Here is an 18,428-nt window from a genome sequence, read left to right as displayed (position 1 = left end):
TCTGGCTGCTCCAGGAAACCCAGGATCTGAAAGGACCACATAAAGAAAATTCAAGGATTCCACTTCGTCAGATTTCATCAGTGAACCATCAGACAAGTATTCCAATTAATCTTGCTTGCCGTGAGGGTGCTCAGAGTAAGATCAAAAACCTTGAATTTAAGGACTAGTGTCTAGTGATTTAGATCTGACTGCAATTATGTCACTGTTTTTTGTTAGTTTGTTGTCCTAAGTCTTCATTAGATGAGTTAAAGAAGTACTCTGGTCTATATTTTTATATTACCAATATTTAAAAAATTTGTTACGGTAAGTACATTTTCAAGTTTCATGTGTAGAAGCTAAATTAAAAGTCAAATTTATACTTACTCAGAATCTCTTCTGAGTTTTTCAATTCAAATAGTGATGTCTAAACCTCAAGATAATTTTACGTTCTTTAGTTTATTTAACAATTCTGTTTCCCTGCCTGACTTTTCATACCACCTCTCCACCTTTTCTATAGATTTCTTTACAGAGCATCTCTATCTATAGGCAGGTTACTCAGTCAGTTGTTTACTGGTTTTCCTGCTGCCTTCATTAGAGTGTAGGCTTCCTGAGAGTGGGGTCCCTTCTGCCTGCACCGCTGGGTCTTGGAGCCTGGAGCAGCACATCGTAACTCAGCTAAGCATTTGTTGAATTGCGTGAAAGAATGACTATCTCCGAGTAGGTTTTACAACCCTGCCAACTTTCCAACCTATTTTATTACTATAAATGGACAATTTTCAGTAGAGCTTTATTGTTAGAAAGGCCTCTCTTTTCTGAGTGATTGCAGGGATTTCAGTTGTGTGTGGATTCACAGCAGGCGCCTACTTCATCCTGGGTCACTCACATGCAGGGCAGGCGTACAACAGAGGTACATTCAAGTGTCTAAGTATTTAACAGCTATAAATGAAGCTAACAGTTGTTAAATACATTTTCTCTTTCCTCCCACATTGATAAATGCACCTTCATAATGACAAAAGTAAAACATGTTTAAAGCAATGGTTTTTGTGTGACAGAAATTTGGTGAAATATGACTAAATCTATTTAAGCACACATCTGTGTTCTGTTGATGGCTGCTGATTTTGGGTGCAATATAAAAAAAGACATTCATAAATGTATCTGTAAGTCTGTTTTTCACTTCAGCAAAATCACTGTGTTATCAAGGTTTTGGCCAGTCATCAACAGGATTAAAAAAAATAATTGTATTCAATATTATTGTATTAAATATTATTTGAATAGGTTTTCACTAAAATACAAACACTAGAAAAATTAAGATTATTTAATATATGTATTTCAAAAGTTTTTCTTCTGAAATATTCAAAATTAAAATTAAGTAAAGCAAATTATTGATGGATATCAACATTTTAACAAATTCTTTAAATATATCTGATGTTTTAAATTTATTTTTTGAAAATTTAATAAAAAGTATCAGTACTTTAGTAAAAACAAACTGATTTAAATTCCTGTGTTCAATGTCCATCTTTTTCCAGTATAAAGAATTGGTATCATATTTCATGCCTGCTACTGCAAATTCATAAGAATGCACATTTATATTTAATATTGCAAGATGTTTCTCAACAGTTGTGGACAATCGTGTTGAATATCACCCTAAGACATAAGAACCTCCAGAACCACAAATTAGAACATGAAGAGAAGCAAGAAAATGGACCTTCAGCCTCCTGGGAAATTATAATAAGTTGTGCAAGAACCTACCGCATTCACAATATCTCGGAGGAGAGATTGACAATTAATTCACTCAGTTTTTCTCTTACCTCAGTGTTTGTGACATTCACCTCCTTCCCATAATCCAAATCAATGTCTGCCTTTGACTTTGGCAGTGGCACAACTCACTAACCGTCCTGGCATTTGTACTAAAGTGCCTTTTGTTTTGAGGACAAAGGGCAAGAGATGTGGAGAAAGTTTGCCTGGGGCCTGAACAGTGTCAGTCACAGAGTGGGTGCATCCTAGTGGCACAGGTGCTAAGGCACAGGCCAGGTCCTCCCTAACCTGAGTCTCAGGGCAGGCCTGGATGTGCCCACACCCTGGGTCTTAGTCCACTGGGGCTGCTGTAACAATACAATAGACTGGGTGGCTTATAAACAAAAAAATCTCACAGTTCTGCAGATTCAGTGTCTGGTAAGGCCTGCTTCCTGGTTCAAAGACAGCTCTCTTCTCACTGTGTTCTTTCACAGCAGAAGGGGAAGGGGAGCTCTGTAGGGTCTGATAAGGAAATGAATCCCCAATTCCCTAATCATCTCCCAAAGGCCTCGCTTGCAAATATCATCACATTGGGGATTAGGTTTCAACATATAACATACTGAAGGAGGGCTGAATATGCCAACCCCAAAAAACACCCCTTTGGTATAAGGGTTATTTTGAGGTAACTTGAGAAACAGCAGCCACAAAAGAAGCTCTGGAAAGAGAAGTTAGCCTTTTGTAAGGGAAGTTTACATTTATAAAGGAAATCTCCAATCGCTATTTGGAAGGGTGTCTCCCTCTACTGGGAAGAGAAGGTTGGCTAAATCGTAGAGACCCATCAATGGAGAAGGCACCTGCCTATAACTGGCCTCCCCGGCACCTTTTCTTTTCTTTTTTTTTTTTGAGGAAGATTAGCCCTGAGCTAACTGCTGCCATTCCTCCTGTTTTTGCTGAGGAAGACTGGCCCTGAGTTAACATCCATGCCCACTCTACGTTATATGTGGGATACGTGCCACAGCATGGCTGGCTAAGTGGTGCATAGGTCCACACCTGGGATCTGAACCAGGGAACCCTGGGCCACTGAAGTGGACTATGTGAACTTAACCACTGTGCCGCCGGGCTGGCCCCCAACTTTTCTTTTTTTGATTTAGCTGAAGATAGTATTTAAGCCTGAAACCTAAGCCACCTCCTTCAGAGTTACTGATTTTTCCCTGGGTATCTTTCATGAATGCAGATGCATATTAAAAAACTTCTTTGTTTTTCTCTTATTAATCTGTCTTTTGTTACAGGGGCCCCAGCCGAGAACTTAAAACGATAGAGGAAAAACGTATTTTTCCTTTCCTCAAATATGAATTTTTTTTTGTGAAGATTAGCCCTGAGCTAACATCTGCTGCCGATCCTCTTTTTGCTGAGGAAGACTGGCCCTGAGCTAACATCCATGCCCATCTTCCTCTACTTTATATGTGGGACGCCTACCACAGCATGGCGTGCCAAGTGGTGCTGTGTCCGCAGCAGGGATCTGAACCAGCAAACCCTGGGCCGCCGAAGCAGAACATGAGAACTTAATGCTGTGCCACTGGGCCGGCCCCTACAATATGAATTTTGGGGGAGACATTCAGTCTGTAATACCCTGGTTATGAAATTTTATTTATTACAAATATATTAGCTCAGGTCTAGGCAATAAATGAAGTCTTAGTCTCTTAGAATTGTTTGGTAAAATGTGAGTGAGTGGGGGAGAAAGATGGTGTCATACCATCATGATCCTCCTTGTATTACATGATTTTTAAAATGATGTTACTCTTTCTCCTACAAGGATTTAATGAGCGAGGACATTTTTGTAAGTACACTATCCTTCCCATTCATTATCTACTCATCACATAAAATCAAATTTGGCACTATCGTTTCTCCACCTCGGTTCTAATATACATTTTATGAATCATAGTTCATCTGACTGTGTGTCACGGATGAAGATTTAGGAGATGAGTTTTGTACTGCCAGTGATGGTCACTGGGAGAAGCATGACTTGGGAGTTTATTCCATTTTGGCAGGACCAGACATGTCTCTATAGCCTTGGTGTGAGGTGACGGAGGGGTTAGCCAGGGCAACAGAAGTACTTCCCATCCCAGAGTCAAGGGTTTTGGGGGTACAGAAGGGGAAAATATCTCTGATTAATTCATGCCTACGTGTATTATTAGGTGCACTGAGGTTGGAGTAGGTTTAGGGCCGTCCTTAGGTGATGGGAAGGCGTGAGATCAGATGCATGAACATGTCATGTGAACAAGTGAAGCAAGTGTACATTCGCTTATATAATTAATGTGTGCGATGAGTGCTGTGCTGCACAGACAGAGCTGGGCGGAGCTGGAGGGAGCCCACGGGCTTGCATGTGGGAAGCCCAGGCTTTAGCAAAGAAACAGCCCATCCGCAGACTCCTTCAGACTGCCAGCTCATGCTCAGCGGTGTTACAAGATAAACTGAGGCACATTAACATTTTGAAGAGTTTGAGAAACATTCATTCCAGTTGGACAGCGCCAAACCGGAAGTGGTTAGGAGACCTTCACTGACAGGAGCTAGGGGCAAGACTTTTGTAGAACAGATGCAGAAGCAAAGCAAGGAAATTACTTGATTTGGCTATTGCCTTCACCCTATTTGGGAAAGCCTTGTTGGCTGTTTATGATTGGTTGTCTCTAGGCTTTGATTTCACAACCTAGACGCATTTACAGGCCTAGGTTTTGGTTTGCTTATGTAGGCTGCCAAGGGATTAGAGCCACCTCAGTCTAATGGCCTCCTTGTTTAATTAATTTAACAAAGATCAGATCCTCTCCACACAGGCATGCCTCACACAGAGGTCAAGTGAGAAACTAGAGAATTGCTTGGAAAATACCCCTATCTCCATCCCTCTTCTGAGCCTCCTGTTTCTGGTCAAATGTCATGTAAGGAAAGGATTGATTCTTCGTGTTGACTGGCTAAAGTGGTCCTGCTAGGAATCGAGGGGGAAAGTATAAGATTACTTAACAAGATATCTTCTTGGAAGCCCTCTGATATTATGGTCACCTAACCCTTCTGTAAATTGCCTTTGTTTAACTCTTTCTCTCAACCTATAGGTCTTGCCCAATAAACCAGGGCAAGTACGAAGTATACAGTTATGAAAACAAATGCAAAACCTACTTTCCAGCCTCTACTTTCTTTGAGGATTCTGATTTAAAAACAATAGGAGGGGCCAGCCCTGTGGCCAAGTGGTTAAGTTCGTATGCTCTGTTTCAGCGGCCTGGGGTTTGTTGGTTCAGATCTCAGGTGCGGACCTACACACCACTTATCAAGCCATGCTGTGGTGGCACCCCACAGAGAAGAACTAGAATGACTTACAACTAGGATATGCAACAATGTACTGGGGCTTTGGGGAGAAAAAAAGAAGAAGATTGGCAACAGATGTTAGCTCAGGGCTAATCTACCTCACTAAAAAGCATTAAAAAAAAAGATAGTAATAAAATTCTTTACATATTAAAAACAAAGTGTTTTTAACCTTCTATACCTTTATGCTTCCAATTCTTTTTCAGACTGAATTCTCTCTACAAACACATGATTGCTTAATACCAGTGTCTGAGTTCCCTGTAATTTCCAGATCTCTGGGTTTCATTGTTAAATAGCACTGTCCAATATGGTAGCCACTAGTCAGTGGCTGTTGAGCACTTGAAATGTGGCTGGTCTGACTTGAGATGTATTGTAAGTGTAAAATATGTAGTTGATCTCAAAGACTTAGTACGTGAAATGGACAGATTCTAAGATGCCTCACACCCTTGTGGAATCTCCTCCCTTTTGAATGAGTGTGGGACCTGTGACTTGCTTTTAACCAATAGAATATGGCAAAGATGATAGGATGTCAAGTCCACAGTTATGTTATATAGATTGTAACTGTCATCTTGCTAACAGACTCTATTGCCTCTCCTTTTCTGGCTTTGATGGAGAGACCCGTGTGGCAAGGAACTGAGAGTGGATTCCAGCTGACAGCCAGCAGCAAGGTGAGACCTCTAGTCTGATAACTCACAAAGAACTGAATCCTGCCTTCAACCATGTGGTCTTGGAAGAGGATCTTACCCTATTGCAGTCTCAGGTGAGATTCCAGCCCTGGCTGACACCTTGACTGCAGCCTTGTGAGAGACCTTGAAGCAGAGGACCCAGTAAGTCGTGCTTAGATTCTTGACCCACAGACACTATGAGATAATAATTGTGTTCTTGTAAGCTGCTAAGTTTGTAGTAATTTATTATGCTCCAATAGATAACTAACACACAACAAAAAAAGAATGTAAACTCTCTCATCAATAATTGTTTAATTTTGGTTACTTGTTGAAATGATAACATTTTGGATATATTGGGTTAAATAGAATATTTTATCAAAATTAAATTTACCTGCTTCTTTTTACTTTTTAATGAAGCTACTAGAACATTGAAAATTTAAAATATGTGGCTTGCCTTATATTTATATTGGACAGCATTGGCATCGAACTTCAAGGAGACAAGAATTTCCTGTAGCTCATGTGGCCCAGCATGCCGGAGGGAGGTGGTTGTTACATCACTCTGTCGCTTACCGGGGCATGCTATTCAAACAGAAAATAGTCTATCACTTCTGGAAGAAAATGATTCACCTTTTTTGAAGATGGGGGAAGCGATTGTATAATTTTTGCCCAAAGGTGAAATCTGCTCAAGTCTTCTACTTTCAGATGCTGCCTTCAGGGTTTAATTTGTTTCAGATTAACAGCAGGTGGCAGATGCAATTAAACGGAAAAAAACAGTTGCAAATTAAGCACATGATATTTTGAATTTCTTTATTTGCAATGGCAGCTACACATTCAGGGAATAAATGCTAATTATTTTGATTGTTTGTTTACTCATTGTGTCATATATGTGCCTTCTACTGATTAATGCCTCACAAGTTATGTTACATCCTTTATTGCTAATTAATAAAGTGATAATGCTGTGACTAGTGATTCTGAACTCTAGGAGACCCTTTCAAACCACACCCCGTCTGAAGGGTCTCACCTCCCCCAGGCATGTGCTGCCACCCACTCGCCAGGGAATTGCTGCTGTCCAGAGCTGTTGATGCTACAACCCTTCAGTGTGTTGGGACAGAAGAAGTGCTGAGAATAACTAACAGGTAACCAAGACATTTGGATATCCTGGGCAGGGTGACTAATTGTGCCTTTAAACTAAAATATTTGCACCTTTCCTTAGAGGAGAGTTTGAGAATTTTAAGGAAGGTGGCAGTATCACTTAACTCATCCTTTATGATCTCAAGCAAATTAGCCAACAAAATAAAACAACAACAAAACAGGTTAACAGGTTTGATAGTACTTCCTTCAAGTACTTCCCCAAGTGTGTATAAACTATTTCTTCAAAACACATAGAGAATTCTCCAGAAAGGGGGTTTTACAGAAAATATTTCCTTCCTCATTTTACTTCTAGTGATGCTGTAGGGTTCCTTGTAGGGTACACTTGTCACTGTCTGGCAGTCCTCAACCTCAATTTGACTCTGGTCAGTCATAAACATATGTGCAAGAGGCTCAGTCAAATGAATCTCTAATGAGCAAATGTTTCTTAATATATAAAGAGTTCTAACAATAAAATAAGAACAAAACAGGTCCAAAGATTTGTTAGCTTGATGCCCAAAGATATGTGGAAAACTAACATCTATTGTAAATGTTCTAACTTCAAAAATGTACTTGAACCAGGATGTGTTGTCCTGTTGAGGCTGAAAGTGATTAAGAGGACTAAGTTCATGCCTCAGGGTACGATATCCTGTAATCATATTGTGCGTACTAGTGTAACTGCAGGATTGAAAGAGGGCTCCAGGCCCAGCAAAGGTGGCCTCTAGTGCATGTTCAGAGGAGTTTATCTGCAGAACTGTTTTAGCCTTATGTATATAAGACTGAGGGCTGAGAGAGACCATTAAGCTTCTAGAAGGTCTGATCTCACCCTCGTGCAGCCAGATTTTATTATCTGCAATTTTGTGCATCCCTAAGAAGGATTTCAGGATCTGGAAACATGTTCTGACTATCCTGGAAAATATTGCACCTCTCTCTGCTGTGAAGCCTGACTGACCGCACTGACTTGCTTCTGTAGCTTTTCAAGAAGTGGGCTCTATTTGATCCAAGCAAGTGACCTCCGAGCCCAGTGTCTCCTCCCCCTGACCACACTCTTGATGTGTCACTTCTGTGGACAGGCAAAATTTATGGAGAACAATTCACAAAAGGAGAATCCTAAATGGTTAATAAATAGCTGAGAAGAAGTTTAATCTCACTATAGTGAAAATGGAAATTAAAAATGAGGGATTTTTCTTCTATGAAATTAAAAATATATATTAATCACTCTCACATTTAGCAAAGATTTGTGAAGTAGCCAGACTCACTGCTGTTGTGAGTGGACATTTCTGGAGGACGAGTCGGCAGTTGATTTCAGGACCCAAACTTCCACTTTTAGGAATATATCATAAGAAAGTAACCAGAATTGAAATCAAAACATGTGTATAAAGATGTTTATGAGGTTATTATAATAGGAACAAATGTCCCATTAGAAAGAATATTATACAGTCTTTATGAATAATGTTTTTGAAGAATATGTAATAACAAAGAAAAATACAGTAAAACCTGTCAAAAACATGTTCTGAGATAACGCAGATTCAGATACAACACTATTGGCTCTCATCCTCATTAGCAACCCTTCTGTAACAGGCAGGCACTAAAGTCCCAACGAGATTTTCACATATTCAGGTATATGGGGTAGGTATTCTGGTTCAAACCTGATTGGGCTTGAACTAAAGAAGCCTATCAAATATACATTGTACATCTGCTTTAACCATTAAAGTAAAGAATGCACACCTTTTTAAAAAATTATTATTTTTTTTGCAGGGAAGAATTCACCCTGATCTGACCTAACATCTGTCACCAATCTTCCTCTTTTTCTTTTTCTTCACCCCAAAGCCCCAGTACATGGTTGTAGATCACAGTGGTAAGTCCTTCTAGTTCTCTATGTGGCTGCCACTACAGCAAGGCAACGGACAGACAGGTGGTGTGCTTCTGAGCCCAGGAAATGAACTGGGGCCATGGGGGTGAGAACGCAGAACTTTAACCACTCGACCATCAGGGCTAGCTCAGAGAAGGCACTCGAGATAGGAACGTATACTTCCCCTCCTGTGAGGCCGGTATCAATAATGTCCTATTGGTAAAACCTGTATTAGTACTCCTGAGGGTCAAGGTCATGTTGACCTGCTAATTTGCAGCTGAATACCTTTTTGAAACTTTGATCAATATGTATCCTGGGCGTGTTTAATGCATGTTCTTTGTTCTGAAAAGGTTATAAGACTGTACCAAAAACCATGCTTCTCCAGAACGCTTTCTTCCTTTGTGGAAACTGCCCTCCAGGGTTATAATCCTCCCCTAGTGTTACCACACAAAGTGGGGGTTCACTCACCCCATGTGCATAAACAGCCAATTAATTACAGCAACGGCTTTTGGGAAAAGAGATCTGCTTTATTCTGCAAGATCAACCTACAAGGAGACAGGCGGCGCGTGCCCTCAGATCTGTCTCCCTGACTCAGGATTTGGGGTGAAATTGAAGAGGTTAGGGAGAACAGGCTGGCACGCGGAAACGCTGGTGGGACAGGTTTTGATTGGTGGGCCTCAGGCATTTATGGTAAGGTTCTAAACATTTATGACAGGGTTCTAAACATTTATGATGGGGTTCTAAACATTTATGATGGGGTTCTAAACATTTACAATGGGGTTCTAAACTTCTATGACAGGGTTCTAAACATTTTTCATGAAGTGGGAAAGGAATTTTAACACTGGATCTTCCTGAATGAGAGACCCCTTGCTTCTGATAACAGTCTGACTTTCAAGTTCTGGTCATGTCCGGGTCCTTGGGTTCCATGGGAAAGAGGATCTTTGGTTCTGCAGTCATTTCAGGTCTACATTTCCTCTTCTGTGTATGCTCTGGCTATGTGACTTTGGTCATTTTCCAAAAGGGAATTCTTTTTTTTTTTTTTTTTTTGGTTCTGACTGGGCTAAGTGGCTTTGTTAGAGAAAGCCAGGATTACAAAGGATTTAAGAGTTGGCATTGGGGCCCTTCTTCTTCCCAAAGGTGGGCACAACATTGCTAAAGCGCCAGTTGTACTGCATCAGCCACTTGTCCTGGGAAAGGCAATTCTTGATCACTCTGTTGATAAGAGATGGGGTCAGTTGAACTGGTCCTGGAGGCCCGGTGGTTACAGGGACTCAAGTAAAACTCACCTTCTCTCACTTATCTACAAAATGGTTATTGGTTACTTTGCTTCCACAGTCCCTCTTTTCTGGGGTGTGGGGAATGTAGAGCGAGGACAAGGCTGGGTAGGGAAACAACAGACATCCCTTCTTGGAAAACAGGCAAGGAGAGAGTTCTGCCCCAGTGTTCTTCTCCTAGCTCCAAAAGATTCCAGAAATTGTCACTGCTGTCCTGGAAGTCCCATCAACCCCTGAACCCAGAATCATCTCCTATAATATTTGGAGCAGATAAATACCACTAGGTGCACCAAACTGAAGCCCTGGCTGGATGAGGATGTTGTAGAAATCCTGGCTGGCCACCTTTATCAGTTACCCCAGTTATTTCATTAACCTTGTAGTAATGTGACCTCAAATTTTGTGATTAATTTTTTTTACTGTTTTCTATTGAGTGAAAAAAAGCAAGATAGAAAACTTCGTGCACATTTGCTCCTAATTCAGCAAAACAAATAAGCAAGGTCTAATTATATATATAAACAAAAAGAAGACATTAAAAAATTTATTATTACTGGTTACTTCTTGTTAGCGGGCTATGGGTAATTTTAATATTCCTTATTATACTTTTCTATATTTCCCAAATTTTTCTATATCGGTCAGGTATTACTCATAAAATCTGAAAAAGAAAAAAATATGTAAAAGACTACCAAGAGGAACTTTGTTTTTTTAACTCAGACAACTATATACAAATATATGGTTCTGCGCAGAGAAATCCCTCTTCACTTTAGCTAATTAAATTCATCTGGTCTTATTTTATTGGCTGACTCTAACAGAATGCTTCTTCCTTAGAGTGACATCTTAAAAGTATCTTGGATAAGATGTAAGCAGCATCTGCTTTAGATATTGTTGAGTGGAATCTTGAACTGTGTTAAGATTTAGAAAGGATTTCACAAAGCCTGGAAATGTCTCTGCGTCAGGCTCAATGTAACATTTCACTCAATGTACCATTGTGTTCTATTTTATAACATTCTTTTGGTTTATAAAAAGATTTAATCCAAGTTTCCTGGCCACTTAAAATTTTACGAATGTCTTGTAGCATAAGGGGCGCTGCTGCTTTCAACCTACCCTAAAGCGAACGACGTGGGAAAACAAAGGGACATGGAAATAGGACTAAGAATCATGCGAGTGTGAAAAATACACGCACTTTCCCATTCTTCCAATTTCATCATTTCCAAGCAGAGGATCATTGAGGGCCCACAAGCAAATGGCAAACGATGCAGCACTGTTGCACCCGGAGATTTTTTCCTGTGAACTGGGGGTGGGATTTCAATTACGCTGGAATTTAATTACCCGGATTAGGCCTCGACTCCGCCTCCTGCCTGGGAATGGAAGGGGAATCTTCAAAAGATCCTTATAGGAAAGGAGCCGCCTCAGCTGGGGCCTTCCCCCCAGGCAAGCTCTGCCCAACCCCCAGCTCCTCTTCCCCGACAGCCTCCAGAACTCGAGGCCGCAGGCTGACACAATTAGGAAACCAATGCTTTGCTGGGTGATTCCTCATTGTTTTTTCTACAGCTGAGCCCTTCCTTTTTCTTCATTTTCTGTGAAAGTTTTTTTGTGTGTGTGCCGTCCGGACTCGAGAGAATTGGTCTCACTGTTGTCATAGGATGGATGAACTGAGGCAAAACTAGAATTTCTGTGGAAGAACCTGTGAACGGTGGAAGGAGGGCTCCTAAAAAGGAGGAGGGCAATTCCGAGGCCCGGGGCTGGAGAAAGTCGGCTTTCCACGCGCTCGCTTTGTGGGATTCGATTTTATCTATTTGTGAATGAATAATGGTACAAAATTAAAACAGTACAAACCAATATGTAATGAGAAATGGGTCTTACTCCTTCTGGTCCCTGGCCAGACAGTTCCTTTCCTCAGTGGCAAGCGTCCCTATCAATTTCTTGGGTATCCCTTTGGAAATAGTCTTCTTCTGTCAGGTTTTTTTGAGCTGTTTTTTAAAAAACAAAGATAGTACCATACTGTTCCCACTGTTCAGTGCCTTCCTTTTTTTTTCACCTACAAATATATCTTGGAGATTTTCATTTGTAGAACTCTTTTTAATGACCTATAATTTTTCATGATATAGATATGCTATCATTTCCTTAGCTGGGCCCTTGTCTTTGGATAATTAGGTGATTTCTAATCCTTTTACTGTTCCAAACAGTGCTGCAACAAACGCTTAAACATATATCCTTTTGCATTTCTGCAAGTATATCTGTAGGCGAAATTCCTAAAATTAGAATTGCTAGGTCTATGGGACATGTATTTTTAATATTGATAGATGTCAGATTCCTTTCCAGAATCCCATCAGCATCAAGGATGTTGGCAAGCATCCTTACCAACACAATGGAGTCACCGAATTTAAATTCTGGCTGAAGGAATTAAGAGTTACTTCTTTCCCTTTCATTTCCTTAAGAAAAAATCCCCAGGATGCTTAGAGGTGGGCATCCTTCTACTCAATTTGCATCTGAAAATACTTACAATTCTTTCACTTTACATTTGTTTTTTTATTTGGATGAAGCTTAAGACTTGAGAGAATTTCTTTGAGAGCTTCTAGAGGGGAAAAAAGGAACTAAGAGTCAAAGAAGCTCCTTGTGGTTTATTAGCTTTATAAGGCTTCAAAAATTCAGGTCTTTTATTCTCAGCACAAAGGAGAGTTTTTGCTTTATTTTTTGACAGTGAGCGCTGAGGGACGGCTATGGCCAGCAGAGGGCAGCACGTCCCCACAGAGTCAGGCTGTGACTCCATCAGCCGATTCAACATGCTCCAGCCCGGGGATTTAGAACCTATTCAGTCACAAACGCTAATTCACTTTGTTACCTTCACTGCCATCTCATGGTTGGAGCAGACTGGAGTTCCTGAGCAGGGAACAAAGCTCAGCCGAAAAACCAGGGTAAATGAAATTATTCAATGCCAGCCAAGTCCAGGGTGGCATGGAATAAGGGGGAAGAGTATTGTGAACATAACAGCACCATATTGAAGAAGAAAATTTAAATGAAATATTTTATTTCAGCCACCGTTTCTGCTATAAACCATGAAAGGAATATCCTTTATTGGATTAATATTATGTTTCATACTCATTTTGCTGAGAAGTGCTAAAAATGTCAGGTAATATCTTTTACTTCCCTAGAAATGGGATTTATTGTTTTACCTTAAAAAAACAAATTAACCTGCTCCCTTAATATTAGTCCATTCAACCAGCAAATGTTGAGTGCCAAGCGTAGAGGATGTGGGGTAGAGAAAGACACAGCCTCTGCTCTTATTGGCAAAGCAGAAAACACTTGGGACCTGGGGCAGGAAACTGATTCTAGCTTTCGGTGAGGCGCGTAACTGGCTATGTAGCCTTTGGCAAGTTACTTAACTTCTCTGTGCCCCAGAAGTGAAAATTAAACTAATGCCATCTTCCCTACTGACTTCTTAGATGCACATGTGAAATGCCACATGCCAAGATGCTTGAAAAAAAGAGCAAGTGCTATCCAAATGAAAGATTTTTCTTTTCTTTTTTTTTTTTTAAAGATTGGCCCTGAGCTGACATCTGTTGCCAATCTTTTTCTCTTTTTTCCTTTCTTCCCCACAAAGCCCCCCAGTACATAGTTGTATATTCTAGTTGTAGGTCCTTCTAGTTCTTCTATGTGGGACGCTGCCTCAGCATGGCTTGATGAGCGGTGCCATGTCTGCGCCCAGGATCCGAACCAGTGAACCCTGGGCGGCGGAAGTGGAGCATGTGAACTTAACCACAGGGCTGGCCCCCAAATGAAAGATTTTAAAAGCCACGTTATAATGAACATATCCTATAGCAATAGAAGTCACAGCTTAATGAGTCCTTACAAAGTGCCAGGCAGTCTGCTAAACATACACATTATCTCACTTAAGATCATACCCCTGTGAGGCAGGTATTATTAGCCCATTTTCCAGATGAGGAAATTGAGGTGTTGGGAGGTCAGGAAGCTCACCGAAAGTCAGATTGTTACAAAGTGGAAGATTCAAATCCAGGTCTGGCTCGAGAGTCCACTCCGAGGTGTGTCAGTCTGGTTCTTCGTCATTCCTCACAGTTCCGCACTTAGAAATTATGGGTATTGATCCCTTAATTGTACTCACAAGAGAACTATCATCAAAAAGTTAGGTCATATGCTATTTCATGAACAACATTAAAACTTAAAGCTACGGCTTTCCGCACGTACATCAATTTATGGAATCAACTGGTTTCAAGATTACTTCATGAAATAATTTCTCTGTAAAAATGAAAATTGGCCATGTGTCTTAAGAAAACTTCTAGGATAACTGATGAGTTTCACTATTTAGTCTAGTGGCCTGAGCTACTATTGGCTAAGGGAAAAGCAAACAAGAAACTATGGAAAACCAGGACCAGAGGAGAATGAATAGGAAGAAGGAATTACAAACAAAAGAACCCCAAGGGAGAGGTTGAGCCAGGTCTCTGGAGTTTCTTGCCATATAGGAACTAGAATGGGGTGGGGATTTGTAAAGAGGGTTTCCCTCAGAGGGCTAAGGCTCCAAGGTACAGATTGGCAAGCCCTGGGGAACACCCCCCACAGGATGCCAGGATGCTGGGCAGATGTGAAGGGCCTTGCTTTGTGAATTATGCAGTCTCATTAGCTGGTGATGAGGTGGCTTACAAAGCATTGATCCCAAGTGCCTTACTAATTTTGGGTGCTATTTGGAGCCTGATATTTCTTTCACGAATGACACAGCTGTAAAGAAGGGAAATACCTTCTGGTTTCTGGGACCTTCAGTGCAGAAGCAAATAGCACCTGAGAGCTCCAAGTATGAGGCAGGCACTGTTCTAACACTTTATATACAATAACTCTTTAATAACAAATTAATAATGGTTCTATTATCTCCATTTTACAGATGAAGAAACTGAGGCTTTTTGCCTCATGCAAAAGTGCATAACCAGGTTTGGACCCAGGCAGCGGGTTCTGGAGTCTGTATGCTTAACCTCTCCATTAGTCCATTGCCTTAAATTAATAATGGGGGGGGGGAGGGAGGAGGCAGGGGAGAGGAGGAGCAGAGGAGATGAATAGGAAAAAAAAGATGGACAAAATAAATGGATCCTATGAATACAATCAATTAGTTCAACAAGCAGCTTCTGGAGAAACTTCTATGGGCCCTGCCTTGGAACTTGGCACTCCTGAACCACAATCCATTCACACCGTGGAAGAGTGGAGAAGCTGAACACAAATGGTTTATTTCTATACGATGTGATAACATCATTAAACAGGAAAGTCCACTGGTGCACGGAAGAAATTCTTGAGTTCCCAAGCACGTTCTAAACGTGGAAAGTTACTGAGCTAAAGTGGCTGATCATTAAGGAAGGCACAGGCCGCCGCAGCCACAGACCAACTATTTTGGGTTTTATTGTCGCTCGGCTTCCTTAAAACTAACCTTGTTTTTACAGGACTGTTCTGCAAAAGTGGAGTTTAAACAAATTCCCATTCTTACTAGGTTTCGTCTCTGTTGTTTGCTTTAAAGACCAGAAAAACACTTGGGCAAACCTTAAATAAAAGGATTAAGTCCTGCAATTAAAAATTAAACCAAAAATATTCCACCAGGAAAATTATTTCTACCGTAGCTATATGCTTGAACGTTTTCACAAGAGAATGGTTGGAAAACATATTCCATTTAAAATCTGCAGAATGATGACTAATCTATTTGGGCCAGTTCATTAAATTGCCTAATGGCAGCTACGGAAAATTAAGTGCGTTATCCCGAACGCTTTTGCTCTCTAAACGAATAACGAGCAAGTACGTTGCAAGAGAGACTGAAGAACCGTGTCCTCAGGAATTCCAGAGGGGCAGCGAATTCTGGTGGAGTGCCAGAAGTTGCTGCTCCCTGGGTAGGACCTGGGAGCAAAGCCGCGTCGGGAGGGCAAGCGGAGCCTTTAGGGCTGGGGAGGGGGTGAACCCTCAGGGTGGGCTGTCCCCTCCTCACCCCGTCCGCCGGCCGCGGCAGGGGGGAGAGCCGGGGACCGAAACCCAGTGGTTTGTAGTGTCCGGGCAGCAGCTCCCCAACTCTCGGGAGGCTGCGGACCCGGGATACCCCACTGAGCGCACACAGCCTGGCGAACGGGAGACCAAAACACAAAGCGAGCGGCTGGGGGAGGGGGCGGGCGCGGGCCCGAGCACACCGATTGCTCGGAGCCCTGGCGCCCGGCGCCTGCGAGCCTCGCCAACCAGCCTGCGAAGAGCACGCGGGGGGCGGCCCCGTCACCTCGCCAAGCCCGGGGTCCCCACAAAGCCCGCACCGTTCCCCTTCCCCTGGGGCGGGAATTTGAGAATAGCCGAGCCGAGGGAGCCCCCGGTCCCGGGCCCCGCGCAACCCGCGCCGCAGTCCGGGCCGTGGGTGGAGGCTGCGCGCCGCACCCGAGGCGTAGACTTCTCTTTCGGTGGGTAAGATGGCAGGTCTGGGGAAACAAAGGAAACTTGGGCCCGGCCCCGGGAGCGGGTTGTGGGGCTCGCGAGTTCGCGCCGGGTCCTGCGTGGCTGTCGCCAGGCGCCTTTGCCAGCCTGCACGCAGCGCGCTCGGGGACACACAAAGCGCCAGGCCGGGAGCCGGCAGCGCCGGCCGCCCACCTGCAGCTCGGGGACCCCGGGATCTCCCAGCGGCCTAGGGCCCGGGCGGCGGCAGCGGCGGAGGGAGGGGGCGCCGGGGAGCCCGAGGGGGCGGGAGCGGGCGGGCGGGCGCTCGGGGGGCGGTGGCGAAGGCGGAGGGGAGCGCGGGTGGGCGGGTCGCACGTCACGGCTATTGTGGCTGTCCTGGTATATAAGGGGCAGCTGGCCGGTCCCGCTCTCCACCTTTCCTGCGCCGGTCCCCAACCAGCGGTTCTCCACGCACCCAGTTTCCAGCGATACGTGTCGCGCGCCGACGGAGTGGACATGGGCAGAGCGATGGTGGCCAGGCTCGGACTGGGGCTGCTGCTTCTGGCACTGCTCCTACCCACACAGGTGAGGCCGTGGGGTCCCGCGGCGCTCGGGGGCCGCGACTGGGGGGGCGGGGTGGAGCCGCCCCCAGGGGACGGACCTGCGCCCCCACCTCGGGCTGCGGACTGGGACGAGGATAATGTAGCATAACCCAAGCAGGGGGAGAGGGCAATGTGGAGCCCACTTTCCACTCCCTTGCGGGCTGCCTCGTCCCCTCCCGCAGCCCCGGGAACAATGCAGCGCGGCGCCCTGGCTGAAAGGACCCGGCCCCACCCCAGGCAACCTGGGGCTCCCCGCGCGCTTTCACCCAGAGGTCCGAGGCGCCAGCGGAGAAAAGAGTGTGCGCTCCCCACCTATGGAGCGCCTGGAGACCTCAGGCTCTTAGGGGAGGTCGTCCCTGGATCCCCTGAGCGCCCGCTTCCTTTAGGAGTGTCTTCGCGCCCCCAGCGCACCACACAAAGAGGCGACGGTCCCCTCCGGGGGATGCCGTTCTCGCCCATCCTCCACTCAGCTATTCCGGGATCCCGAGGAAGCCCCGGCTGTCTGGCCCTATTAATCTACTCCAGTCCCTCGTGGTTCGCTGTTGAAGCCTGGGCGGGCACCCTTTCATGATCCTGCGCTCTCCTGGGTGCGACCTTACATGTCCATCTCTTGTCAACCTTGGAACCCTGTGTTACCTAGCCCAGATTGGCTAGCTCTAGACAGGCGGCAGGTGGGACGTTGCTGTCTTGAGTCCCCGCCGGGCTTTGTCTCCATCGCCGTGGCCCCTTCCCCAGATCCTTTATCCCGGGAACCGACCTCGCCCCGGCGCAGTTACCAGGAGTGCGCTGCCCCGCGGGTGGGTGCGGGAGGGCCGCGAGGGAAGCCAGGGGCTGAGCCTGGGAGACCCGAGCGAGGGGATAGGGAGGCGAGAAGGAGCATTTCTCTCCGGCAGCTGAGTTTGGAGGGCAAGGGTGGCAGAGTGGGTGGCTCTCCACCGCCATCAATTGGGACTTTCCTTCCGAAAAGTTGGGCTCGCCGGATCTTGGTCCCCAGACACCCAACCACCAGGATCACCTTGGAGCGCAGCCTGAGAGTGGGGCGCTCGGCGTCTTCCGCTCCGCGGGCGGGTAACTGTACCCTATTGTTGTCTCGCGGGTCGGGTGCGCTCCTTTCACAATTCCTGGGTGGGGGAGGGGCACGGCCGCAGACACAAACTGCCCTCTCCCACCCCCGCCCCGGTCTCCTATAACCGGAATTCTTCCCCTTAAATTTTAAGAGGAGATTTTAGTTAAGCAAATAAATTTAGTTTAGTCGGGAACATTTTATTTAATGTCAACATTAGTTTTTTTTTGTTGGTGTGGAGGACCCTTAAATTCCCAGATTGATGCACTGGGCTCTGTTAACAGTCATCTGGGGCACTAAAGCTCTTTGTATGAATAAGAACGGATAGATTACCTTCTGGGATCCCAAACCAGGTTTGGTCCCCAAACAGGCAGCCTGATTTAAATA

General features: G+C 44.3%; 1 long non-coding RNA gene across 2 annotated transcripts; it reads left to right on the top strand.

The window, feature by feature from the left end:
- The first annotated feature begins 5,677 nt into the window (after window positions 1-5,677).
- LOC106843687 (uncharacterized) lies at window positions 5,678-11,814 on the top strand. 2 transcript variants are annotated; one of them, XR_011497817.1, is made up of 4 exons: window positions 5,678-5,888; window positions 6,757-6,862; window positions 8,613-8,712; window positions 11,053-11,814. It is a non-coding gene; the product is annotated as an uncharacterized lncRNA (long non-coding RNA). The 2 variants fall into 2 exon arrangements; XR_011497816.1 differs by having other exon boundaries at window positions 5,683-5,821.
- Window positions 11,815-18,428: the final 6,614 nt, after the last annotated feature.

Source organism: Equus asinus, chromosome 24 (genome assembly GCF_041296235.1).
Source record: "Equus asinus isolate D_3611 breed Donkey chromosome 24, EquAss-T2T_v2, whole genome shotgun sequence".
NCBI lineage: Eukaryota > Metazoa > Chordata > Mammalia > Perissodactyla > Equidae > Equus > Equus asinus.
Note: the sequence above shows the minus strand (reverse complement) of the source record. Positions and strands in the feature narration are given on the sequence as shown.